This window comes from Pleurodeles waltl, chromosome 5 (genome assembly GCF_031143425.1).
Source record: "Pleurodeles waltl isolate 20211129_DDA chromosome 5, aPleWal1.hap1.20221129, whole genome shotgun sequence".
Taxonomy (NCBI): domain Eukaryota; kingdom Metazoa; phylum Chordata; class Amphibia; order Caudata; family Salamandridae; genus Pleurodeles; species Pleurodeles waltl.
Genome location: NC_090444.1, coordinates 1,598,058,907 through 1,598,086,489, shown reverse-complemented (window position 1 = coordinate 1,598,086,489; position 27,583 = coordinate 1,598,058,907). Strand labels below are relative to the sequence as shown.

The 27,583-nt window shown below is 42.5% G+C and overlaps 1 protein-coding gene across 2 annotated transcripts in view; it reads right to left on the bottom strand.

Moving 5' to 3' along the window:
• Positions 1–13,180, bottom strand: part of HPCAL1 (hippocalcin like 1) — a 1,255,899-nt gene extending 1,242,719 nt beyond the window's left edge. The window contains exon 1 of one of the 2 annotated variants that reach the window (XM_069235927.1): positions 12,501–13,180. The gene's annotated coding sequence lies outside the window, so the exon portion shown is untranslated. The remainder of the gene's footprint in view (positions 1–12,500) is intronic. The other variant, XM_069235926.1, reaches the window with a different exon arrangement.
• Positions 13,181–27,583: the final 14,403 nt, after the last annotated feature.

Below are 27,583 nucleotides of genomic sequence, written 5' to 3'. Positions count from 1 at the left end.
GTTCTGAAAAAGTATATCACTGATAGAAAAGTACCACAAGGACTTAGAATATTAATATTCCCCTCATTTCATGACTTATCACCTAGACACATGCTAATGTGGGAACAATTACTTTTTGAAGCATCTAAAGGAATGATGCTGATATTGATACAACATGCGGAACAAAAGAGAGAAAACTTACTTAAGGAAATACAGGACTTGGAACTAGAGATACGTAATCTCAATTTACCAGATGTGAAGGAAAAGAATGATAAAATATTGAAAGATGTCCTAGAAAAACATCAGTTATACATTAAGATCAAACAATTGGCTAAACTATAAAGAGATGATAGAGATTCCAAAAATGGACGAATTTACACCTTCGCCAAAAGATTTGATGGTATTTCAACAAAGTCCGTAGACAAAGATACTGGTGGCAATAGACACACATCAGAAATGTCCATTACATCAGGTGAACAGGAGAGGGAAGTATTAAGTGATAGCTCTAGTGTAGCCTCTAATATGGATCCAAGTGCTTCCTCAGGTTTTTTATGGGAAGCCAAGAGATATAGATTAGGCAACAGAAGAAACTTTCCTCAACAAATGCAGTTAAAACAAAGAGAACATGTAGAGGAAAGAGAAAAAGAGGTAGTCTGGGAAAACAGGGCCACTGGAGTACAAACCAGAGCAGCCAAAATCAAACACTCAAACAATTGACATCAACATGTCCTCAAGATGGAAATGTGAAAAATAGTAGCATGTGTAGTGATGGCATTTCAATTGTTAACCTATCGAATTATGTATTATCTGAAGAACAAATAAATGTTCAGGAAAAGGTTTAGCATTTTGTCTTTCTAGTCATTGCAACATGACTCAGGTACAGATTGATCTTTTTAAATTTCTACGGCAAGTGAAACTTAAAAAATATTTTGTTGAGAAAGGCAATAGATCTTATGTGGAGTTAAGTAAGGTATTGCCTAGTACACATACAATAAAAGATATAGGTGACATTCAAACCATACTTTCTTTAGATGCCATGGATAGTGATGAAATTAATACACAACAGGTTTCTGAGCAATTTAGACAAACAAGATTTATCACTTAATAGTGGTTTTAAACCAAAATCTATTTTTACACCTGTACTACCCAGTGATAATGTCATAGATATCTTTAACAAATTGGTCCTGGATTATCTAAATAAATTTGAACAAAAATTCTATGATGGTAAATCAGACATTTTATATAACATAACCAAAAAAAGAAAGACTGGTGCTACAAAACCTGTCTGATAATCAGACATTGATTATCAAAGAGGCCGATAAGGGGGGGAATATAGTCATTATGAACAGATTGGACTATATCAATGAAATTAATCGACAATTGGCTGATAAAACATCATACACCAAATTGAAGGACAATCCATTACCTTAGATTGTCAGTGATCTAGATGCATTATTACATGGGTGGTTGGAACAATGTCTAATTTCGGACTTGGAATATAAATACATTTTCAATATGTATCTGAAGGCACCATGTATATACACACTACCGAAGGCACCATGTATATATACACTACCGAAGATACATAAACATAAGACATCGCCCCCTGGTAGACCGATTATATCTGGTATTGGTTCACCAACTGAGGCACTTTCAGAATACATTGATAGCTATTTGCAACCTATTGTAAGAAATTTACCGTCGTATTTGCAAGCTACACGGGATGTCTTGATGAAACTGGAAGACGTTACCTGGTCTCCCGAAATGATTTGGATTACCATGGATGTTAGTTCCTTATTCACTGTATACCTAAAATAAAGGGTTTGGAAGCAACTCGACAATTTCTCTCAAATCGATCGGCCTCATATCTGGAACATACTGATATGTTATTGGAAATTATTGACTTCATACTGGAAAATAATGTGTTCATTCATGAGGGAGAATGGTTCAAACAGGCTAAAGGAGTAGCGATGGGTTCACGATTCTCACCATCATATGCGAACTTATATATGGGCCTTTTTGAAAAGACACATAAATGGATGAATGGTCCCCACAATTTAACTGAACATATCTTTTTTGGGGGAAGGTATACCGATGATATATTAATGATTTGGACAGGAGTTGAATCATCATTATTAGAATTCTTGAACTATATCAATATAAATGATTTCAATATAAAGATGACATATGAATACAATAAAGATCAAATACAATTCTTGGATTTGGAAATATTTATTGAGAATAACCATATCCATTCAAACTTATATCGTAAACCTACTGCTTGCAATGCATTATTACATGCAGAAAGCTATCACCCCAAAACTCAAATAAATGCTATCCCCTTTGGGGAAATGATTCGGATAAAAAGAAACTGTAATAAATCAAATCTCTGTGAATTAGAATTAGATAATTCATAGAACAGATTTATTCATAGGGGATATTCGAAACAAACTATAAGGACAGCTAGAAATAAAGTTAATAAATTATCAAAATCATCTCTCCAAAAAAAAAAAAAAAAAATTTGAAATAAGAACAAAAATCTAGCATCACAGAGATCGATATCTTTTTGTACACCCTATAGCCAGAATATTTACAAAATCCTTTCCAAACATTGGAATGTTCTACATACTGATGACACTTTGAAACAAATACTACCTTCTAAACCCAAAATGATCCACAAAAAGGGCATTACCATCAGAAATGTTGTCTGTAAGAGTTATGGACCACCAGTTAGGGAAAAATCAGAAACATGGCTTCCTGCTAAGCCAATTGGTTTTTTCAACTGCAGTAAATGCAACATGTGCAATATAGCTCTACACAGAACTCTCACATTCAATTTTAATGGTAGCAAAACATATAAGATTCAGACTTTCAGCAATTGCAACACCAAATTTGTAGTTTACATATTGGTGTGCGATTGTAACAATATTTATGTGGGAAGTACCATCAGATATCTAAAGGAGAGGATTCAAGAACATATGCGTGCTTTAAGGAATAATGACTTATCATCACCTATAGTTCGTCATATTAATAAGGAACATCCCATGATAGAAGTCCCAAAAATTAAATTCATGGGTATTAGCCAGACTGTGGCACATCCCAGAGGTGGCAATTGTGAGATTGAACTTAGAAGAAATGAGGCAAAGTGGATAATCAGACTTAAGAGCATAGAACTGGGTATGAATTTGGATCATGAAATGCACTATTTTCTATAAATTCTATATAAGCACAATATTGTGATTATTTGTTACATGTTCAAAAGTATGTTTTATAATATAAGTAGCTACAGTCATTTATGTTTGGTGATTATTCAGGCTTACTGTAGAGAAGCTGTAATGTATGGATATCGATTCGACAAATATTTGGAGACAGAGAGGTCATATGCAGATTTCCTGATTGTTGGTCATTATTGCCTTTGTTTGCGGCGAGATGAAGGATCAATACAATATCGTGGTCATGCTTGGACTTACTTTATAGACAGGTTCTTAAACGGCTGAGAAAAACTTTTTGTTAACTGGGTAGATGTTGTCAATGAAGACAAATTGGCTGTGGGTATGCTTATTATACGTAATTGATCGTTTAAAGATGGCGCCCATAGAAAAACACGATGTCTAACGACGCGCTTTCACATATACACGAGATCGCGCCCTCCTTTTTCTATTTCTTTTCCCTATATGAGGACGCTCTGTGCTAGTTGCGAGTTGATTGACGCTGAACATGGATGTAGTCATTTCTCTGTGACACTCTGCAGTTCACTGAGGTAATTGGATGCAATATATTTTATTTGTTGTTTCAAGGTGCTATTAAGTACATTGAGCAAAGGCTAATATAATATTTGGAGGTCTGTATATGGAGTTAACTTATCTGTTTTTGTTTTAAATAATTTTTTATCAGGATTTCTTTACCACAATTGGCATAAGAGGGGACTAAATAATGAGGTCTGAGGACAAACCTACAGTTACATAGGGTACTCTGTGGTATGATGCTAAAATAATATTTATTAATAATGTGGTTCCCACTTTGTTTATTTCAGATGTGTCTCGTGTTAGATGTTTGAGGATTATTGGGAGATGTGAATTTTTCCTTACAAATTGTGAATTTTGGCGCATATATGAAGAATATCTACCATACATAAAAATATTCTACATATACAGGTTGGTGGATATACTGAGTTAAATAATTTGTAGTATTCCAACTTCTCAGTCCTCTATGACAGAGTTTAACTTATTTTTGTATACCTTTAGTGAATTTCTAGAATCTCATGGATTAAACTATCTTTAAGGAGGTATGAATAATATTTTTAATTCATGCCGGTGTGGAACTCTGAACAGAAAAGCGATTTTGTGAGTAACAATTTTGAGATAAGGAATTGTTCACGTTTTCTTTTTTTTTCCAGATCCTTCATCCCTTTCTTATTCTTGGTCACTTTTTCAATTTTATTTGGCACATTAGGTTGGAGGCTTTGTTTGGATTAGATATCACATACAATGTGGTGATGATTATGGTGTGTGGCTTGTCTTTTTATGGAGCTCTCCATTGTTACTAATCCGACACCTGTATTGTCACATATGGTGTCAATCTATTGAGAGGATGTAATTTTTATAATGTTGGGTCTGAATTCTCGAAATACAAGCAAGACTGCTCTTGGATGGACTTATTTTGAACCTAATGGTTTTTCTTTGTTTGGATTTTGTGTATATAAGTGTATTAGTATATCAATGGCCCAATTGTTGAGTCATTTTTTCAAACAGGTTGGTTCTTATACCAACAGATTTCAAAGTTGTTGAATTATGGTCAACATGGGATGTATTTTGAAATGTAAATATTTATGCTAATTAAAGAAGAGAATTGACAAAGAACTGGAAAAGCCCGATCAGTCCCAATCCTCAAATTTGGAAGAGAGAGGTAAAGAAATGGGCGGAAAGTGAAAGATTAGTAATACACACGGAGCTTGGACGGGGAAGAGGCTCCCCTGAGTTGAAGGAGGCCTGGGAGCAGATCACTATAGCACTGCATGAAGGGCCCCCGGTTCCTTGCACGGAAGGAACTGAGTCAGTTACCGCACCCACAAACTGACGAAACAATATATTCACCCATCCACGGGGGAATTGAAGTAGCAGATGGGGCAGAGAATGAATGCACAAGGCTCATACATCAAGCATGACTCCTAGAGAACACACGACCACTGGCGCAGTAAGATACTCCTACATAGGGCAGAAAACAGGCAGGTGGTGTCGAATTGGGGGACAGTTAAGAGATGAGTGGGGTAGTCCTTTATCTCGTTATAGCATTCCGACAAGAGAGAAACCGTACCTACCTCCTCCCCCACTTATTTATATTCGGAGAGTAGCTATCACTGAAAGGGATGAGAAGGGGTTGGTATATGTTGACTCTGCATAGCTTCCAACGTTGTTATAAACATGAGATGACAATCAATATTATGTAATATCCGACGAAGTCAGTTCCATTAACATGTGCTGTGTGAATGTCAGCATTTTACCATTCGTATGTAGTTGCAATGGTTGAATTAAAATTTCACTAAAATGTGTTAAAAAATAATAAGAATAAGAATAAGAATGAATGGAGGCATGCTTCCATGCACTGAGCCATCCATCAATCTATACAATCAGCAAGGAACTCATCATCCATGCACAAGGTCACTCATTCGCGCTTCCGCTCATTATAATGCATTCACCCACTCATCAATCAATACCACGTACACAAACTCAGAAATCACAGAAGGGTACTTTTAGCTGTAGGATGGACCTATTTGCTTTGCCACATTTTGATTTGCATTTGCCCTGGACTTCAAAGTTGCATGCTATTTCTGAATTTTTTTCTAAGTGCGTCGAAACGGGTGGGGGATTTATGAAGAACACAAAAGTGTAGAAAAACGACCTGTGGTTCTAGAATTTTGGGTTACATGGGTACCCTCACAAAAGAACAATGGAGCTTACAGGGGCGCACAACGGTGACAGGGATGTGCTAATAGACTTATCTTCATTATGTCATAGGTAAAAAGAGATGAAACAACAACATCTACTTGTACAGTTTCTTGCATCTATGGCACTGCATGAAAACGTAGTTCGCAAATTTGGAAACGAGCCAAAACAGATAAAGAGTGTAGTATGTAAGTGTATAAAGCACATGTAGACATCGTTTAAATCAATATGAAAAAAACGCAATGTTCATAACTAAATACAAACTTAGATTTAGTCCACAACTCGGCAAACCTCAGGTGAGCACCAGCCTTTGTTTTATTACTTAGTTTCAGGTAACGTAAAAACGCCTCCATCCTTTCCTTCAAAGCTTTTTTGCACAACTGGGAGGCAAAGTTGCTTTGCGGAGTCTTGACATGGTTCGCTGAAGAACGTGCCTGCTGCTCAAGAAAATTAAAAACAGGTATCACTTAGACCACCGTAACTAGGATGCGAGAGAGGAGAGTGTGTGAATAAGAGAGCGTACTTGCACAGCAGAGATAACTAGATTGCCTGGATGACTTGTCTGAAAAATCTAAAGTATTATAGAATTATGCAGATTAGGTCTGCAACCGAGGCCCCACAGCACTTCCTCGTTCTAAGGTGTTGGGGGGTCCCTACTCGTCTTTATTATTCCGACTGTAATCAAGGCACAGCTTGTTGGGTAATTCGTAGCAGCTGCCTGCCGTGGGAGTACCACTGAGGAGCCTTCCCTGAAACCTAATGCAACAAACTTTCAACAGGATTGCTTCATTGTTTCAGGTGGAGGGAGCCCACAGTCAACAGGCCCTGCTGTGAGTCTCCGTCTAACCAAGAGTGCAGCAGAAGCAAGAGAGGGAAAGGCAATCATGGGGAAGAGAAAGCACCGATGGGGCTCATAAAACACCACTGAGCCTCCAAGGTACCTCGTGTGGTGGTGGCAGTCGGCCTCAACTGCCGAGCAATGCAAGAACACTTCACATGAAATCAGGACTCAGCTGAGCCTGATTAAAAAGGCAGGGCACGGAGGGTCTCCTCACTGTAGCTGCTTTTGCCTCAGGTGGCGTTGGACTTCCTGCAGTGGTGCTGCAAGGTTGTCATGGCCACAGCACAGACACGGAAAAGATTCCGCTACAACCTGTTCGGTTTTAAAAAGCAGTCAAAATTGGAAACACCCCTTTCACCCAATCACCTAAGCGGTGACCTTTTCAGACTGCCATCCGATTCTGCAGCACTGTGCCCGTGAGAATCTTGACAGTAAGCTTTTTGTGCCCCAACACCCTTCAGCTTGTGGGTTCTGTTTTTTGCCTCTTTTAAATTAATTGCAGCCACTGAAACAGCTTTCCAGGCCCCTGTTCCCATGATTATGTGTACTTTAAAGCTCAAAAATAAATGTATAAATATAGGTCTAAACTATTTTCTTAATGCACACTCAACCATAAAGATGGCCAACCACCTTGAATATTTAGATTTGCAGAACGTATCTGCTTATCACATATAATTTCAAAATTCACACCTCAGAATAAACTGCACTTTTAAGATTTAAATCGGCCCTCTGAAATTAAGCATACTTGGTATTGCAGTAGACACACACAACACGCTCCCAATTGGTTAACTAACTTACATCAAAACCGTTTTTACAGTCATACCGTTATTCTGACTGAAGAACATGCTGAACTCGAATTGGTATCGTTTTTTGACAATTAGTAGCTGATTAGGAAGTGCATGGCACTGGCAAGGTGGGAAATCAGCATCCAAAAATTACGTTATTGTCAGGTAACAACCACACCATTACTGTACACTTATGAGTGCAACCTCATAGAATGGGGAATTACACTATGGATGTAGTTTTACTCCCCACAAAAATCACAGAGAATACTGAAGTCAGTGGGTTTATTATTATATAGATAAACAAGGAGGCTTGGCTGCAGCCAAAGCCACATGCAATTTCACCGGGCAGAATTACTACCCAGTAAAGTTGGATCTTGTGTCCCAACACCCGGGAACAACAAATGAAAGAGCATCAGCTCCACTAATGATCGAGTGGAGTGGAATTTAATACACATATTCTGCTTTGCCTAATTCATAATCAGGGTCTAAGTATATTACTGAAAATTCTCCTGACTTTGTGGGATGGGTGTAAAGAATATGTAACCAGCACATTATTGGTGGTAGGTTGAGGATGTGATGGGACCGGGGGTGCTGTACAGACCAGGCAGCGCAGACTCTCAAGGTTTTGTTATGCCACTGACACAGAAAGGTCTCAAAAGGCTAAAACTGCATAGGAGGTTCATCACTTGGTCATCCTGATCGCTCCATGCGTACTGAACATTTTGGGGCCTAATCACAAAGGTAAATATACATGTGAGCATCTACGCATGTAAATTTACTCTTACACTTTGTGGTAACTTTACTACTTTGTAGTAACTTCACAATTGAAAGTGGCGAATAGCCAGAGTGTAAACTTACATGGTTCTAATAACTGCATTCAGGGGGTAGTAGGGCCTAATTTACGAGTGCAATGTTACTTCTAGTAACTTTTCACACTTAGTTGGAGGTCTCTGTCCCCTTACTGAAAAGTATTGGGAAATTTTAAAACATTTATCAAACATATACATATATATATATATATATATATATATATATATATATATATATATATATATATATATATATTTATGATGCATATTAATGTAAATGAATTTTATATATTTATCTTAAATGTGGAACATTAAAATGGTATAGCAATATTACCTTATTTTTAATTAAATATATAATTTTTAAAACATTTATTTAAAAAATATCCATCTAAAGATCAATGTGTATACTTTGCATGTATCAAGTTATGTATAGAAATGTGTTTTCTTCAAGTTACTTATTTTTAAATAAAAAAATAATGACATTTTAAAAAGATAGAGTATTACATTAAATGTTTGAACATTTTTACAAAGTCAAAATAAACTAATTGATCTTAACATTATTTCCTATGGGGTTCTCTTTTAATTTCCCATCATCATTATCTATGGAATGTAGTACCGGTAGTTATCCTTTTGTGGTGCTAGACTTACTTCATGACTGAGTTAGAATACGTTTATTACTCTTTTGGGTGTTATTGGGCTGTATTAGCTACAAAGGTGGTTTAAGAGGGGAGGAGTATAGGGAAGGGAAAGAACCCACTCAAGGGAGTAGCCAGAAAAATAAAGTTCTACCCATTCATACCACAGTGCATGACTGAGTACAAAACATACGTTTAGGAATGCTCCTCTAAAATTGCTGCTTTAATTCTTCCTTTTTTCTCCTTTATCATTTCCTTGTTTCTTTCCATTCTTCTTTTGTACTCTCATAACATTTACTTCTTGCTTATTTTTTTATTTGCACTTTTTATCTTTACTCTTTCTTTAACCATGTTTGGTTTCATTGTGCTCTTGTTTGGGTTATTTATTTGCTTCTCTTCCTGTCTGGTGGCCTGCAAGCCACAAATCGAAATTTCTTAGGGTTGTTCAAAACTGTTTAATCTGTACACTGGCAACCCCCACTGAAGCTGGTATAGTGGGAGCCTTGCTATGCCCTTTCACCCACCCAGGAAAGAGTGAGCCATTTGCCATTTCCAAACTTCACTTCTATAGTTACTACAGCTAAAAATGACTCAAAACAATGGAAAGTGTACTGCAGCCCCAGAACAAGTTTATCAGCACACGCAGCCAAACACGTGTACAACACCCTCCCATAGAAAATAAAACAAGTATGGACTTGAAATAGAACACCATATGTAATAATGTTAATACAAATGAATGTTGACTTTGAAAGAATAATAATAAACCTTTTTTGAATTAAAAATAAATGAAACTTTAAATGAATTCTGTACTTAAGTTTTAAATACATAAAAATATTAAAACATGTAATTTAGGTTGGTATTCTGTAATAAACCTATAAACAGTAATTTTTATTTACTTACATATCAAATTCAAAAGCAAGTTAATGGTGATTTTTTTTTAATGTGTTCTACACATTTATTAATGTATATGAAACATAAAAGTTTATTTGATTTCCTTTTTTTTTGTATAAATGTTGAATAAACTTTCTAAAATGTTTCTATACTTTACTATATAGAGAGATATCCGCCCTAGTGGTGGAAACCTCCGCTTAGGAGTCAAGTGTTACTAGTCTTATCTTTACACTTCTAAATTAGGCTCCACCACCTGATTTCTGAGGGTGGAATATGCAAATCTACATGTTGTATTAACTTTAGACTTGGAAATGGTGAATAGCCAGAAGTAGTCGTTACTACAAAGTGTAAAAACACCTCACCAATGAACCCAGTCTTACCACTGGGTGACTAGCAGCCAAGGAGAACCACTTTGGGCATTATACCACTGCAGTGAACATTTACGGTGGCATCTCAGTTATCAGTAAAATAGTCAATGCAGCACTTTCTTTTGACAGTCATCCCCACGGACAGGTTTCCAACATTTCATCATAGTAACATTGTTAGGTCAAGCGTGCAAGCAGTCTGGCCTGTTGTAATTTCTCTGTTGGATTTAACCAAGCACATCACTATCACTCGTTCACAGGCTTGCCTTTTAAAAATCCTTTGTTTGAATTGTTAAATGCTTTACATTTGTCCCTCCTTGGGGTGGTTTTGTTACCACCTTGGCCATCAACCCTGTTACATGGATAATTTAACTTTTGCTGATACTTTTGACTGCAAGCAAGCTTCTTTTTCCTTGTGGGTCTCTCCTTCATGTTCATGGCGGCCGTGGCACTTTGAATCGGCTCGCTTATGTCAACTGTTTTACTTTTCATTTTCAATTTATGTGGCAACAAAAGTCCAATTAGGAATTCACAACGCTAATAGCTCTAACTCAACAAAACCCAAGACCCATTGTATTGCAAATGCTTGTTTTCATTAGTCAGCAATAATTTCCACTCTGTGCAATCAAGGACCAGAAAGTAATGTAATATTTTCACTTCACAAGACCAACTTTGAGGAAAGTGTGGAAATACTAAAACCAATAAAGTCAGTAAGAGCCACATAATATCATGAGGCTATTGCCTTGGTGTTTTCATATAGCAAATGAAAATAGGTTGTCACTCTCAGCAGATATCGTCCCAGCACACTGCTGGACTCATTTTGTTGACAGGGGTGCTTGCTTGTCTCTTCTTGTGCACATCCTACTGGTTACCAGAATAGTACCCTAGATCATTTTCAAAGGTGAGAATGTCTTAAGAGGAGAAAAATCCAATGTGCAGGCGGGAAGCAGACTAGTATCTCTTTTGACAATAGATATGGGTGGACCCAGTGAATTATAGGCAGGGCAACCCAAAGTCAAGACAGATTAATTATTCTTGGGAGTTCATTTTACAGTCATAGCAGGAAGGGTTGAGGAGGTGCTGGCATGAGCCCTGGAGAACGACTATCCTGTGAAGAGTCCACTGGCATACTATGTCCAGATAAGAGTATTATATATACACACATACATATATACACACACACACACGCTGGAATCCAAAGAGAGCCCAGGCTCGAGAACTGACAGTGAACAATACCAGGCGACAGCTAGCGCACAGTGCACCCTCTTTATGAGATTAACGTTATGAAACTGAGCTCACCGTGTAGCTCTCACTTTCTCTAAAATATCAACCGTAATATGAAACACGTGGGGCGACAATGTAAGCCCCGGGCCGCAGGGACACTACAGAAGTGAATTAATGCTGCTAAGGGCAAGTAGTAAATGAAAGCATGCTTCCTAAATTAGAAGACTGCTCTTTGGTTCCATCACTCAAAGATATTATGCTTTCTTTCCGTCGTGTAAAAGTTAAATCTATTAAAGTAGTGTTACTGCTACTGTAGCTAATTACACAAAGTAGCCAAAATGCTACGAAAGCCCAACTCATTCTTTGGTGTACTTGAAAGACTTTATACATTTAGCGAGTTTACTCGTTACCTCTAAAAGAAAACGAACATTCAGGAAAACAAAAGCCCTTCGATTCATAATCCTCCTGCGCAGGCCAATTCGAACACTCGGGCGGGGGCACAATAAGCACATTCAGCAGGCAACAAATCCCCGCGAACAGCCTGGAAATAACAGTCCATGCTCAAGTCAAAATAAACAAACGAAGCTCCGCAGTGTTAATAGTTCGCAATGCAGCCCGAGCGGAAGCGCTTATTGTGGTCTGTACCGAGTAGATAATATGATCTCCTGGCGGGGGGCAGCAGCATACAGGGGTGCTATGCATTATAACACAGTATGTGCGGACAGGACAGAGCACCACTGTCTTCTGTACAGTGACTAAAGTTACACCTGCGACCCAAAGACGAGCCCCGAATCTGCCCACCCTGTAACTCCATACAGTTCCCCTTTCCATCTTGTTCTCGGTGTGGATAATTTGCATCCCTGCCCACTACTTGGAATATCAGCAACTATAACTCTGCAGCTAAAGCATGACGCTCAAATACGGACTACAATGCTAGGCAGCTGGTGCCCACACATACATCTAATTGGGACGGCATACTCTACTTTGCCCCTAAATAACTTGTCGAGTAAGTAAGAATTCCCCACTTACCAAGCGTCAAAGAAGGGGATGCTGCTTGAGTTTCTGCATCAGCTCCAACTTCCACGGGGTTCGCTTTCGCTTTTTAAATTCACTCTCTTGTATGCATCCGCAGGAAAAGGTTTGACGGCTAATCCACTGCCCCGAGATCTAAATATTTAATGAGCTTGCTAACCAGCAGCAACTGAAAAAAGAGGAAACAAGGCGAGCAGCTGCAGCCACACAACTGCCTCTGTTTTATGTGAAGTTAGAGTCCTGTTGCAGAAGAGGACAACTGGGGACGGATGGGGAGGTACTGCAGGCTGCCACAACCGCTCCTTTTCCCGGGGACCCTCGCCGTCTGCTACTGCCTACGGTTTCCACCGATAAGCATGGTTTGCGAGACCTATCCCAGCAGAGCGCAGCCTGATCAGAGCTCAGATCGAGCTAAGAGGGACTGGCGCAGACCATCGCTTGAGAGGAGGAGTCAACACACACACACTGCGCGCCGGACTCTACTGGGGAGCGGCCGGAAGCCCCCTGCGCAAGGCAGCCTTGGCAAGAGGCGTGCGGTCTTGAGGCCGACGACTGGGCTTTGAGTGGGTCGTGAGGTCGGTGGGTACCTGTTGGAAGTGAGAAGTGCATCCTGCGGAGCAGCTCGATTGGTATGCCCCGCCCCGCTCCCAGCTGTCAGGAAGTACAGCCAGCAACCACGTCTGAGACCGGCCGAAGGTGGTTACGGTACCTGTCAGGCGACGGTACACACAGAACGGGTCTCGGTAACCATGCTTAATTAACCTTGACCCTAATGCTCGTCACTGGAATCTTCCGGCTACATCGTCGTATTTACGTCAGAAACACATTTCCACTCGTGAGAAAGTTCATGTTCTAATACGCGAATGGATTTTGTTCGATACCCTTAGCCTGATTGGCAAGGTCTAATCAATTTCAGGTTTGTCAGTGGCCTATTGGATAACTAGAAGGTGTAATTATGTTTAGACACTTTTTTTTGCGTGTGGAATCGAATGGCAGTCTACCACATAGGGAAGGAAAGATAAATGCAGATCTCTTAAAACTAAACGTTACGTGGCGGAGACTGCCGTGAATTGGCTGGATTTATTGTCCGGAACCTTTTGTCTAGTGTAAATCCCGTACTACACCTCGGTATTAACTGGGTACTGAATTACTACTTCATGCCGAGTTTTAGAGATTGTAATAAGGGTGCCATTTGGTGTTTCATTTCACACACACTCATCCTTTCCCTTTCCCCATGCAAAATTGACCATGTATACCCAGTGAAATCTGCACCAGGAAAAATCTCAGAAGTGCAGCATTACTACAAAACTTAGAACTCCTTACAAGGTGTAAATGGTGCTTTGCCCGATCCTGGTATTAACGAGCACTTCGTAGTGAGGGCCTGAAATGTTAATGACTCGAGACCCATAGGGCCAATATATCTAGAACAAAGTGTCGTAGTTTGACTCTTGCTCTAGGCAAGACTGCTGGTTTAAGGATGACAGTACTTATGTTTGTAGGAGACTATGCCAATCCTACAACAAGTCGCAACTGTCGACCCAACCCTCCCGACTCAGAAGCAGCACCTCACCAAAAACCCCAACAGTAAAAGGTAATTTGTGGCAGCCTTTATGTATGGATTTAAGAGTATGAAATCTCAGGGAGTGTCGCGGTGAAACGGAGATTACCACTTTCTCACATGCACAACATGTCTCATTCAAACACAGGCAATGAAGAAGATTCAGTAAGATTTCAATAGGTTTTATTTAACAAAACTGCAATCTGCGATAGGTTGCATGGGCTGCAATGATTAGAATAACGAACTGTGCAAGAACCAGAAGGTGAAGACAAGAGTCATTAATACAAGGATCCCCCACCATCTTGCAGTGACATGAAATGACATGAGATGTGAAGTATGTCCTAGTACCCTAATAATGTAAACCTAATCTCTAACCTAGAAGACAGCTAGGTGTGTTAAACCTAATCTGCCAATGCCATGTCCATGAGAAGAGCCCCCCAACTCTTGTTACCTTGGAATTAGATCTCTAGCTCAGACTCTGTAGGGACACGAAGACTGGGTCACCGTCAAGGCGACGTGCAGTATCGATAGCAGTGTATAGTATATGATCTGGGAGTCTGTCAAACACGAACTCCACAGCACCATAATGGCTACACTGAAAACTGGGAAGTTTGGTATCAAACTTCTCAGCACAATAAATGCACACTGATGCCAGTGTGCACTTTATTGTAAAATACACCAAGAGAGCATCTTAGAGATGCCCCCTGAAAACATACCCGACTTCCATTGTGGGCTGACTAGTTTCTGCCAGCCTGCCATACACCAGACATGTTGCTGGCCACATGGGAAGAGTGTCTTTGCCACTCTGTGGCCAGGAACAAAGCCTGTACTGGTTGGCGGTGCTTCTCACCTCCCCCTGCAGGAACTGTAACACCTGGCGTTGAGCCTCAAAGGCTCACCCCCTCTGTTACAGCGCCACAGGGCATCCCAGCTAGTGGAGATGCCCGCCCCTCCGGCCACTGCCCCCACTTATGGCAGCAAGGCTGGAGGAGATAATGAGGAAAACAAGGAGGAGTCACCCCCCAGTCAGGATAGTCCCTAAGGTGTCCTGAACTGAGGTGACTCTTACTTTTAGAAATCCTCCATCTTGTAGAAGGAGGATTCCCCCAATAGGATTAGGGATGTGCCCCCCTCCCCACAGGGAGGAGGCACAAAGAGGGTGTAGCCACCCTCCAGGACAGTAGCCATTGGCTACTGCCCTCCCAGACCTAAACACACCCCTAAATTCAGTATTTAGGGCCCCCCAGAACCGAGGAAGATAGATTCCTGCAACCTAAAGAAGAAGAAGGACTGCTGACCTGAAGCCCTGCAGTGAAGACGGAGACGACAACTGATTTGGCCCCAGCCCCACCGGCCTGTCTCCCTACTTCGAAGAAAACTGCAACAGCGACGCATCCAACAGGGTCCAGCGACCTCTGAAGCTTCAGAGGACTACACTGCATCTAAAGAACCAAGAAGCTCCAGAGAACAGCAGCCCTGTTCAAGAAACTGCAACTTTCTGCAAAAAAGAAGCAACTTTAACGATCCCACGTTTCCTGCCGGAAGTGTGAGACTTTCCCCTCTGCACCCGACGCCCCCGGCTCGACCTGCGGAAAACTAACACTACAGGGAAGACTCCCCAGCGACTGCGAGCCTGTGAGTAGCCAGAGTTGACCCCCCTGAGCCCCCACAGCGACGCATGCAGAGGAAATCCAGAGGCACCCCCTGACTGTGACTGCCTGTAACAAGGAACCCGACGCCTGGAACCAGCACTGCACCTGCAGCCCCCAGGACCTAAAGGAACCGAACTCCCTTGCTGGGCATTTGGGACAAACCAAGACATGGGAGAGGTTAGTCAACCATTTCTATTGGCCTAACATGTCCCAGAAAGTCAAGGAGTTTTGTGCCTCCTGTGCCACCTGTCAAGCCAGTGGTAAGACAGGTGGCCATCCAAAGGCCCCCCTCATTCCACTTCCAGTGGTGGGGGTCCCCTTTGAAACAGTGGGAGTGGACATAGTGGGTCCACTTGAACCTCCCACAGCCTCAGGGAATCAGTATATCCTAGTAGTAGTGGATCATGCTACTAGGTATCCTGAAGCAATTCCCCTTAGGTCCACTACTGCCCCTGCAGTAGCGAAAGCACTCATTGGTATCTTTACCAGAGTGGGATTTCCTAAGGAGGTGGTTTCTGACAGAGGTACCAACTTCATGTCAGCATACCTTAAACATATGTGGAATGAGTGTGGGGTGACTTACAAATTCACCACACCATACCATCCACAAACCAATGGTCTTGTAGAAAGATCTAACAAGACATTGAAGGGCATGATCATGGGGCTCCCTGAAAAACTCAAAAGGAGATGGGATGTCCTCTTGCCACGTCTGCTTTTCGCCTACAGAGAGGTGCCTCAGAAGTGAGTAGGGTTTTCCCCCTTTGAACTTCTGTTTGGCCATCCTGTTAGGGGCCCACTAGCTCTTGTGAAGGCAGGCTGGGAGAGACCTCTTCATGAGCCTAAGCAAAATATAGTGGACTATGTACTAGGCCTACGTTCCAGGATGGCAGAGTACATGGAAAGGCAAGTAAAAACCTTGAGGCCAGCCAACAACTCCAGAAGATGTGGTATGACCAAAAGGCTGTTATGGTTGAGTTTCAGCCAGGGCAGAAAATCTGGGTTCTGGAGCCTGTGGCTCCCAGTGCACTTCAGGACAGATGGAGTGGCCCTTACCCAGTACTAGAGAGAAAGAGTCAGGTCACCTACCTGGTAGACCTAGGCACTAGCAGGACCCCCAAAAGGGTGATCCACGTGAACTGCCTCCAACTCTTTCATGACAGGGCAGATGTAAACATGTTAATGGTTACAGATGAGGACCAGGAAGCTGTGAGTGAACCTCTCCCTGATCTCCTCTCCACTGACCCTAAAGATGGCTCAGTAGATGGAGTGATCTACTCAGACACCCTCTCTGGCCAACAGCAAGCTGACTGTAGGAAAGTCCTACAACAGTTTGCTGAACTCTTTTCCCTAACCCCTGGTCAGACACACCTGTGTACCCATGATGTGGACACAGGAGACAGCATGCCTGTCAAGAACAACATTTTTAGACAGTCTGACCAAGTTAAGGAAAGCATCAAAGTGGAAGTCCACAAGATGCTGGAATTGGGAGTCATTGAGCACTCTGACAGTCCCTGGGCTAGCCCAGTGGTCTTAGTCCCCAAACCTCACACCAAAGATGGCAAGAGAGAGATGACGTTTTGTGTGGACTACATAGGACTTAATTCTGTCACCAAGACAGATGCCCATCCCATTCCAAGGGCAGATGAGTTAATTGATAAATTGGGTGCTGCCAAATACTTGAGTACCTTTGACTTGACAGCAGGGTACTGGCAAATAAAAATGGCACCAGGAGCAAAAGAAAAGACAGCATTCTCTACACCTGATGGGCACTATCAGTTCACTGTGATGCCCTTTGGCTTAAAGAATGCCCCTGCCACCTTGCAAAGGTTGGTGAATCAAGTCCTTGCTGGCTTGGAGTCCTTCAGTGCAGTTTATCTTGATGATATTGCTGTCTTTAGCTCCAGCTGGCAGGATCACCTGGTCCACCTGAAGAAGGTTTTGCAGGCCCTGCAAGCAGCAGGCCTCTCTATCAAGGCATCCAAATGTCAGATAGGGCAGGTTACTGTGGTTTACTTGGGACACCTTGTAGGTGGAGGCCAAGTTCAGCCACTCCAACCCAAGATCCAGACTATTCTGGACTGGGTAGCTACAAAAACCCAGACTCAAGTCAGGGCATTCCTTGGCTTGACTGGTTACTATAGGAGGTTTGTGAAGGGATATGCCTGCCTGCATTGTTGAAGAGACCCCCAGGTCTCCCCATTGATTCCTATCAGAAACCCGACACCTGTTTGCACTCTGCACCCGGCCGCCCCTGTGCCGCTGAGGGTGTACTTTGTGTCCCCCCTGGCACCCTACAAAACTCCCCTGGTCTGCCTTCCGAGGACGCGGGTACTTACCTGCTGGCAGACTAGAACCGGGGCACCCCTATTTCCATTGAAGCCTATGTGTTTTGGGCACAATTTTGACCTCTGCACCTAACCGGCCCTGAGCTGCTGGTGTGGTAACTTTGGGGTTGCCTTGAACCCCCAACGGTGGGCTACCTTGGACTCAACTTTGAACCCTGTAAATGCTTTACTTACCTGTGAACTTAACAAATACTTACCTCCCCCAGGAACTGTTGATTTGTTTGCAGTGTCCACTTTTAAAATAGCTTATTGCAATGTTTGTCAAAACTGTTCATGCTATTGTGATTATTCAAAGTTCCTAGAATACCTGAGTGAAATACCTTTCATTTGAAGTATTACTTGTAAATCTTGAACCTGTGGTTCTTAAAATAAACTAAGAAAATATATTTTTCTATATAAAAACCTATTGGCCTGGAGTAAGTCTTTGAGTGTGTGTTCCTCATTTATTGCCTGTGTGTTTACAACAAATGCTTAACACTACCCTCTGATAAGCCTACTGCTCGACCACACTACCACAAAATAGAGCATTAGAATTATCTCTTTTTGCCACTATCTTACCTCTAAGGGGAACCCTTGGACTCAGTGCACACTATTTCTTACTTTGAAATAGTATATACAGAGCCAACTTCCTACAATATGCCATTTTGGTCTCAATAAAATTAAGAATTTCAAATGTAATACTGAAAAGATCCATTTTACCCAACAATTTATTAATTGTAATAGTGTATGTAATTTATGTAATCATATGTGATTGCTCCAAGGTGTACGTAGGAAGTACAAAGAGGACACAAAATTAGAATACAAGAGCTTGTTAGAGCGATCAGGAATCAGAATTCATGTTCCCCTTTGGCACAACATATTAGAGAATGCCACACCTGATAAGATCAATGTAAAGTTTCATGGTATACAAAGGATGAAGAATGACCCCCAGAGGAGAGATGTAGAACTAAGGCTCCGTCAAATGGAGGTGAAATGAATTAGCAGATTGAGAACTCTGGAGAAGGGGCTCAACATAAAAAAAAAAATGCACTGTTTCCTGTGCTGTCTTCTAGAGAGTGAATGCTCTAAGTAGTGTGGTATGGTTTGTGAACCGGCTGTTGTGTGATTAAATGTAGTAAAGGGTGATGTGGAGGGCTTTGATTGAAGGAATCGGGTTTTGAAATGTCTTCTCTAGCTATAAAACTGAACAAAGAGGGGAGTTTGAATATATGCTAGGTAGTGAGCAAGGTGGAGTCTATAAACAATGAAATGGTGGTTACATTTCAATTTTGCTCACCTAAAAGAGTAACAATAGGAGGGGTTAACAAACTTGATTTGGTCAGCTAGTGTGCTGAAGTGGAATGATTTGTATAGATGTGACTAACGAGTACTGATTTGAGATTTGGGTTTATGAGTGTTGGATGGTACAGCAATATTATGATGGAACTGAGGTGTGTACTGTACATCGACCGATGGGGAGAGTGTTAATATGGGTGGAGTCTATATGCAGTGGATTGGTGTACGAATATAGTATCTGCACACATAGAAGAGTTATCTTAGGAGCAGTGAACTGGCTGGATTGGTGGACATATGTATTGGAGTGTTTGGATTGTAAATATGCTTTACAAGTGAGTGCCAAAGTGATCATTGGTTTTTGGGTGCTGTGGGATACCTGCGATGCCCTGATGGAGCTGAGCTGTATACTGCTCACAGTGGACCAGCAAGTGAAGAAATTTTTGGTGCTCTTTATTAGCCCCCACAATATCATTCACACAGTAGTGCTGGTGTGTGTTTAAAGTATTCTTTCCCACACAAATTCTGTGATATTTATAGGGGAAGGACTTGAATAGTGGGTCTGTGTGTAAGATTTGTTAGATTGGTCGTTTCGTTGACCAATTATCAACTGCGTCTAAACTGAGTCTTTTGATACAGAGGTTATGATGAAGCTGTACTGACACATAGCTTTGGCCAGGCTACTAAATGCTAGCATAATGGTAGGGGAAGGGCTTGAATGGTAGACCTGCATGTAGGGGTGGTTAGATTTGGCGTTTTGTTAACCAATGAGTGATGGTGTGAGAACTGAGTCTTTGATACGGCAAGGCCATGATGAAGCTGAATTGACACATTGCATTGCATATGGGACTGACCAATGGGGGTGGGGGGTTGGAGAAGGATGAATGGGAGGTCCAGCCATAGCCAGGCTATGCACTAAATTGACTTGGGAGGTTAGAATGGATTGGAGTAAGTCAAATATGAAAGGATACAAGTGTCTACTCGCTCTAACCAGTCATGGAGTGTGTTAGCTGTGGAGAATAATGAGAAATTGGGGTAGTATATTGTGTGGTGATAGGTGGGTGACCAGTGGAGGGGGAACCAGCAAAAATGGTAAGTTCAGTAACTTTTGGTGATTGGTGGAATTTATATTCCTGTTTGCATGATTGGATGGTGTTTGGTATGAATTAAAGTGTTCTGATCAGGGTGATTTATTTCAGCTATGAAGCAAGGAGGTTACACGTAAAGATGGAGTGTTTTTGACAGTGAGGTGGGTGGAGGGCTCATTGTACATGGGGATTCTGTTGTGCCTTTTCTTGGATTTGGATGTTTGTTTTTTCAGGTTTTGAGTGGTGTATGTTGTAGAGAGACATGATTGGTGGTTAACGAGTAAGTAACAAAGAGAATGCAGTAGGTTTTACAAGTGGATGGTGGAATGGGTTGGAATGTACATGATGTGGGAGGATAATAAGTCTGTTAATAAGTGAGACACAGGAGATTTGTTACACTTGATACGTTATGTAGGACTTGGATAAATGAGGATTCCGACCATTGGAATGGTGCAAATGATGTATTCGCTCCTCCTTCAAGTATGGATTATTGTCAGTTATTAATTGCATAGTGGTGGACAGGTTCCTACACATTCGCGTAGAATTTAGTTTGTGAGGAATAACGGAATTAGCAAAGTATTGTTTACTTTTGTGGTTCTAGTTGCTATATATTAAACTGGGCATTGTTGAAGTATAATTATAGGTAACCCTGAATGATCTATCATTGAATTATGTATTGATGGTTTTTAGGATAGAATATGGTAACTGAGACATTTTAGGCATGTTTTGACAATGTGATAATACAAATATGATTCAGTCTGCAAATTTTGTGTATTTTGTGAGTTTTGAAATCACAATGCTTTGTAAGTCTTTGTCCTAAAAGGAAGTGTGAGGTGGGTTGGGGAGCTGAGGAAATTGTACTTTGTCTTTCTGCGTGTTTTATATGTTTTTAAAGTTGGCTTTGTATATATTTGCTTCACATCTCTCAAGATGTCCTTTTGGAGTGACGAAACATGTTGGCTGGATTTTTGTATTAGTGTGTTGAAGACTCTTCATTACTTACCATCTTAATGAACTGAATGTCCTAGTTTATGGCTTCAGAATGGAATTACCCATGTGCCCTTTTGTGATCTGATAGCACTCCCTTCTCTGTTGAGACTGTCCAGTGAGAAGGTGGGGCCAGAGAGCAGGACTCATTGAAGGTGTAGTGCTGTGACCTGAAGATATGTATACACTTACATTGGTGCAGTCCGGGGAAGCCTTTCTACTGCTCTGCTTTTTGTTTTTTTCTATTGTAAAACTAGAGATCTATGATTGTATTTAATTAAAACTCAGCCCACAGTTCAGTATTCCTGACAAAGCAGAGGAGTTGCAAGGAGCTTAATTGGCCATAACGCTGGCCCTACTGCAGGAGAAAACAGCCAAATACTGGCAATTGCCTCTCCACATGAGAAAAAGCATGCAGTGATTCAGGTTTTTTACCTGTTTTCCACCTAGTTACCGGTTGTTCCGTAGCAGGGTGACATATGCTTCTGGGGTAGAAGTGGGTGGGGGGAGTAATGTTGGGGTGTTCTAAGGCTACAATGGTTTTGTTTTCTGTTCTCCTTTTTTTCCCCAGTTGCTTCCTGTACCTCAACTCGATCTCCCTTACTTGCTCCTTTAGGACTTATCCCCTATGACAGACTCTGTTGACTTGCTTACCTCACCTCTCCTGGAACGTGAATGGCGTCAATAATGACATCAAACAAGGGGCTGTGTTCCAGTACCTGAAACCTAATCCTGTCCTGTGGTGCTCCTGCAGGAAACCCACCTCCTAGACAACCCCTGTCCAGTTCTGCAGCAAAGAGGCTACACCGGGTTAATCATGCCGGTTATACTGCCACCTTCTGGGGCACAGCCATCCTACTTAACAAAAGACTCCCCCTGCTGGTAACGAGATCCCATTTTGATGCCTTAGGCTGCCTCATTCTCGTGGAGGGTGATATGAGGGGGCATTCACTGGACAATTGCTACCATCAACACCCCTTGTTTCTCTTACGCTCCAGGCACTTGTGCCCCTAGTTCTTCAATCCCTTCCTGGTCTTACCTTCCAGAAGGGATACTTTAACTCTGTACTTGACCCCTAGATGGACTCCAGCAACCCTACATGACATACATACGACTTGGCAGCATGGGACTCCTCCTTGGCCCTGTCTGACTCTTGGGGCTTACTCCACCCCCAATCTAAAGAACATACTTTCTGCTCCCTCTATCATAACTCCTCAGTTCGGCTTGACTATCTCTCTATATTCTCTGTGGATATGGCAGGGTTAATTTATTCCTACATTCTCCCTCACAAACTGACCATGCACCAATCACCCCGACCCTCTGGTCCTCCAGACATCAGCAAATAAACCACTGGTGCCTTAGTGCATGGTGGCTGGACAGATGCAGACTTTGCAGAATTCCTCTGTAAACAGATTGCCAACTACTTTGACACCAATAAACAATCAGTTGACTCCCCTACCATGCTGTGAGAGGCCCTGAAAACAACCCTCCATAGCCAGATAAAATCTTATTAGGCAGCTGATTCAAAGAAGTTGTTTCCCTTGAGCACAAATTACTCTCAGCGGAAGAGGCCCATGCTGCAAACCCCATCACCCAGTTGAGACACACGATGGACATGAAGAGGCTGATGCTTCATCAAAAGCAGCTGGACACAGCAACCGTAGTAAACCTTGCCTCACAAGGCAGGATGTACGAGATGGGGGACAAGGCCAGAAAACTCTTACACTGGGTGGCAGGCAGGGATTTAGCCCCCCTGCCTGGTTCCCACCCTTATGACGGAGGCTGGCCTGGAGATGTTACACCCTTAACTGGTAGCCTAGGCATTTGCATGCTACTTTACACACCTCTATGCCAGCTGCCCGGTGCCAGAGTCTGAGCACCTTAATACCATTGTGGAGGACTTGCTTCTCCCCAGCCTGTCCGACACTGACAGACAAGGTCTTGAGGAACCCATTACTGCAGCAGAGATTGCAGACGCCATTGGGTACTTCCCACCGGGAAGTCACCAGGGCCTAATGGCTTCCTGCTGGAAGTCTATAAAAAATATGACTTCCTCTTAACCGCCCTCTTGCTGGTGATAGTTGAAGAATTGTTGAAGGCGGGTGAGCTCCCTTATGATCTACAGGGGTCTTCATCTCTGTCATTTTGAAACAATGGAAGCCCCCTGAAGACTGCTGGCCATACAGATCTATCGCCATCTTAAAAATGGAATCCAAAATCCTAGCCAAAGTGTTGACGAACCAGCTGGTGAGAGCCATCACTTACCTAATTCAGCCAGACCACAACAGTTTCATGCAGAGACGCAGCGTGCACTCTCCTGGGTCCATTTTAGTTAGTTGCTTGGGCACAGTAATAGCTTAGCCTCGGCTTGTGGCCTGTGCCCTTTTAGCCAGTTATTATGCTCTTTTGTTTTTATACATTTTATTTTCCTAAACTTTTAATGGTATTGTTTTAATTTCAATATCAACTGCTATTCCGCGAAAGCGACATTATCAGTGCTATGGATGACATACTTTGCATCATGTTCTTTTCCTCTGAATCACAAGAACAGAATGTAAGGCACACAGAATAATATTTTTTATTGGCATCCCTGCGTAAATAGTCCAGCACTTAGGTACATACCCACATCAGGCTTCTGTGCATGAACATAAACCTGTCCCCTATTAAAACATCTTATAAGACAAAGGGCATTAGAAGGGGTTCCAGACAGAATTTCCATCTATGCTGTATGCTGGTTTTCGGCCGACCTCAGCCTTTGTGTCTCCAAGGATCCTGATCTGGAGAATGGTGACCGGACCTTGTACTAAGGTAATGGGGGTGAGGTGTGCTTCTCATGGACACTGTACTGACAGATTTGGTTTACATCGCTATGCTCTCGCTTAGAGGCTAGAGATTAGGCTTTTAGGTAGGAATTGTGCATTCATGTTATTACATATATGTTGGGGTTGTTTATATTCACATCTCTGATTTTCACAATCCTGATTTTGTTACTTCTCATTATCCTAATAATTGCAGCTCATGCATTTTATTATGGATTGCCGTCCGTTCAATAAATGTATTGAAAACTGTCCTGCATCTCTGTGCCTGACTATGTGTGTTTAAGAGACTTGTATGTGGAGAGAAAAGGGGTAAGACTTGTTTCCACCACGATTTTCCTGAGGAGTTTTCAGAGTTCATGCAAGGCTGTCACAAATCACTTTTTCCAGTTGGGTTTTGGTGAGGTACTGCTAATAAGCCGGGAGGGTTGGGCCGACAGCTGCCATCTAGTGTGAGAGTGACGCAGTCGCCTACAAGCAGAGTTGCAGCCGCCCCAAATCCAGCAGTCTTGTTACTTTGCAAGAGTCCCTATGACAGCACCATTGCCTCTGTTAGGTACATAATGCAATCACTGTGTCTGAGTATCGTACGGGCTGTCTGGTTCTCATCTCAATTGACTTTGAGAATGGCTTTGACTCGGTTTGATGACAATTCATGTTCCTCCTTTGCAAATGCATTAACTTCGGCCCCCTCTTCAGCTGCTGGGTCCAGTCACTTTACTCCAGGCCCTGGGCAAGAGTCTGCATGAGTGACATAACCTCCCAGGTCTTCCCCCTGGTACGTGGAACAAGGGAACAAGGCAGCAAAGTCCCCTTCACCCCTCTTATTTGCACTTGCAGATTGGATCCAACAAGATGGGCAATTCTGTTGATTTCTCTGGCCTGATGGATAAGAAGATTGAGTCGTGCTGTACGTGGATGACATACTAGTCTATATAAGCGAGTCCCATGTCTCCTAAACACGCTACAGATTTACACAGAGGCCTCTGGTCTCATGATGAACTGGCTCACATCCACATACACCTCCCTCCAAGGCTTTCACGAGGATTTAAGAGCCACAACCCCGCTCCAATGATACTCCGTCCACTTTAGATATTTAAGGATGCATGTCGCCTTCTCCCAACAGCAGTCCTGGGACCTCAGAGTAACACGCTGGTTGCAGAGCCAAAAGGGGTATGGCCCACTGGGCAACATTCCCACTCAACGTGGAAGGTGGAGGTAGGCACTGTTAAAAATGATTGAACTACCACAGTTTCTCTATACATTGTAGAGCTACCCTTTCTCTATTCCACACTCCTTCTGCACACTACAATCCGACATGGTGCAGTTTGTCTGAGCAGGTGGTCAGCCAAGATTCTTCTTCCATAAATGCATGCTAAACCCATACAATGGCGACTGGGGTTCTTGGACCAGTTATATTCCAGATATATTCCAATTATATCACCGGGCCAGCCACCTCCTACCTATCACCAACTGTTTCTTTGCGGACCCAGATGACCCCTCCATAGCGATGGAACTCAGTGAATTAGATCACCTTTGCACACTCAGCCATATGTATGGACACAACATCCCCACAACTCTACCGGCTGCTGCCCTGTTGGCTCTGCTTGACTGACACCAGGCGTTGCAATGGGTTGGGTGGCCAAGGGTACTGACTGCATTAACGGCACTTTGTATCAGCTCCTGGCTTAGTCACACAGTCGCCTTAGGAGGCTTCCAGGTATGGGACTTCATAGGCATCTCAACAGTGTGAGTGGGCACATCTATGTATATGTTTCAACACCTTGTAGACATTTACATGCACAAGACAGAGTTTATTCACTTTTTACAGCTACGACAAGCCTTTGAGTACTCATTTGACTCCTCAGAGCCCCTTCCCAATTATAACCCCCTGGAAACACACCTTCTGGAATCATGATTAGTTAGGAAGGGTATCTCTTGTCTCTATCACTCATTAGTCAATAACACTGTAGACCCCATGACCACACTGAAGGAGAGACAGGAGGGAGATATTGGCCCCTTGGATGAAGACGACTGCGTGAAGACCAAAATGGCTCCTAGGATATTGGCAATTTCAGTGAAACTTTGCCTCATCATGCTGGGATGGCTCCCCCGCTATGCCAGAGGAGCGTTGCCCCCCACCAACAGCAGCAACTGCAAAACTTTTACAAGAAAACAATAATAAAGTATGTTTATTATTGTTTTCTTGTAAAAGGGGCGGGCCATGGGCAATGACAGGGATGAAGAAGGAGTGCACAGCACTCCCCCTCGGTGCGCATGTATGTTTGGCCTGCCGTCTTGGGCTGGCCAAACACATATGTGCACTAGGCAGTCTCCAACCTGGCACTGCAGAGAATTCCACTCTGCCTTGGAGCGCCCTGGCTTGGTGCTTCATCCAATCCTAACGCTGCTTTCATGCTGCCAGAAGCATGAAAGCAGCGCTAGGATTTCACAAAGGGCAGGCTGGAAGCCTGTACCTGCAGTGGAGGAGATAAGTGAAGCAGATCGGAGTGGTGCGAATTGTACATAATAAAAAAAAACAATTATATATTTTTTTGTTGTTCCCCCCCTGCCATGCGCTGTGCCGCCCGCCCGCCCGCCCCTTTTCCCTCTCACGAGCCACCATTGCCCTCATGGCTAAACAGGTTGAGGGGCTCCCTACCACCATGGTGCAGAGAGTGCTGACACCCAGTGGGCACCTTTTTCCACGTGGTCTGGTAATGTCTGATTATCCAAGCACACTGGGAGCAAAGCTGCAACACCTTTTCCCAGATTGTAAGCATAACGGTCCACCTGGATCTGAAGCTGGTTCTGCTAGGCCTACTGAATGCATGGACATGGGGGGGTCGTCATATCAAAGGCCTGGTTGGGCTAACCCTTATCATTGCTAAAAGGGACATCACCAGACACTGGTGCTCAAGATCAGTCCCACAGCCCCTCCTTTTATTGAAAGGACATGGGGGAAGGATAATGCAGCCACAGCAGAGAGATTTGTATAGAAATCTAGGGGATGCCCAGAAAAGCACCATAAGGTATGGGATGAATGGTTGGCATGCTCTGTGTCTCTACCATCTGAGATCTAGCTCTTATGTGACACGCTTTTGTTAACTCTCGCTGAGCATTGCAGGGTTCGGTATGTTACAGCACAGTTATCCATATTGTTGTTCTTCTTTTTGCAGCACAGTTATCCATATTGTTGCTCTTTTTATATGTAACCTGAAAACTAATAAAAATGGGTTTAAAAAAAACACAATATTGTTGTCACTCTTAGAGACATAGGGGGTAATTTCGACCTCGGCGGACTTTTGACAAGACCGCCGAGGGACGGCCGTGCTGAAGACCGCCAGTGGTGGCGGTTTTCC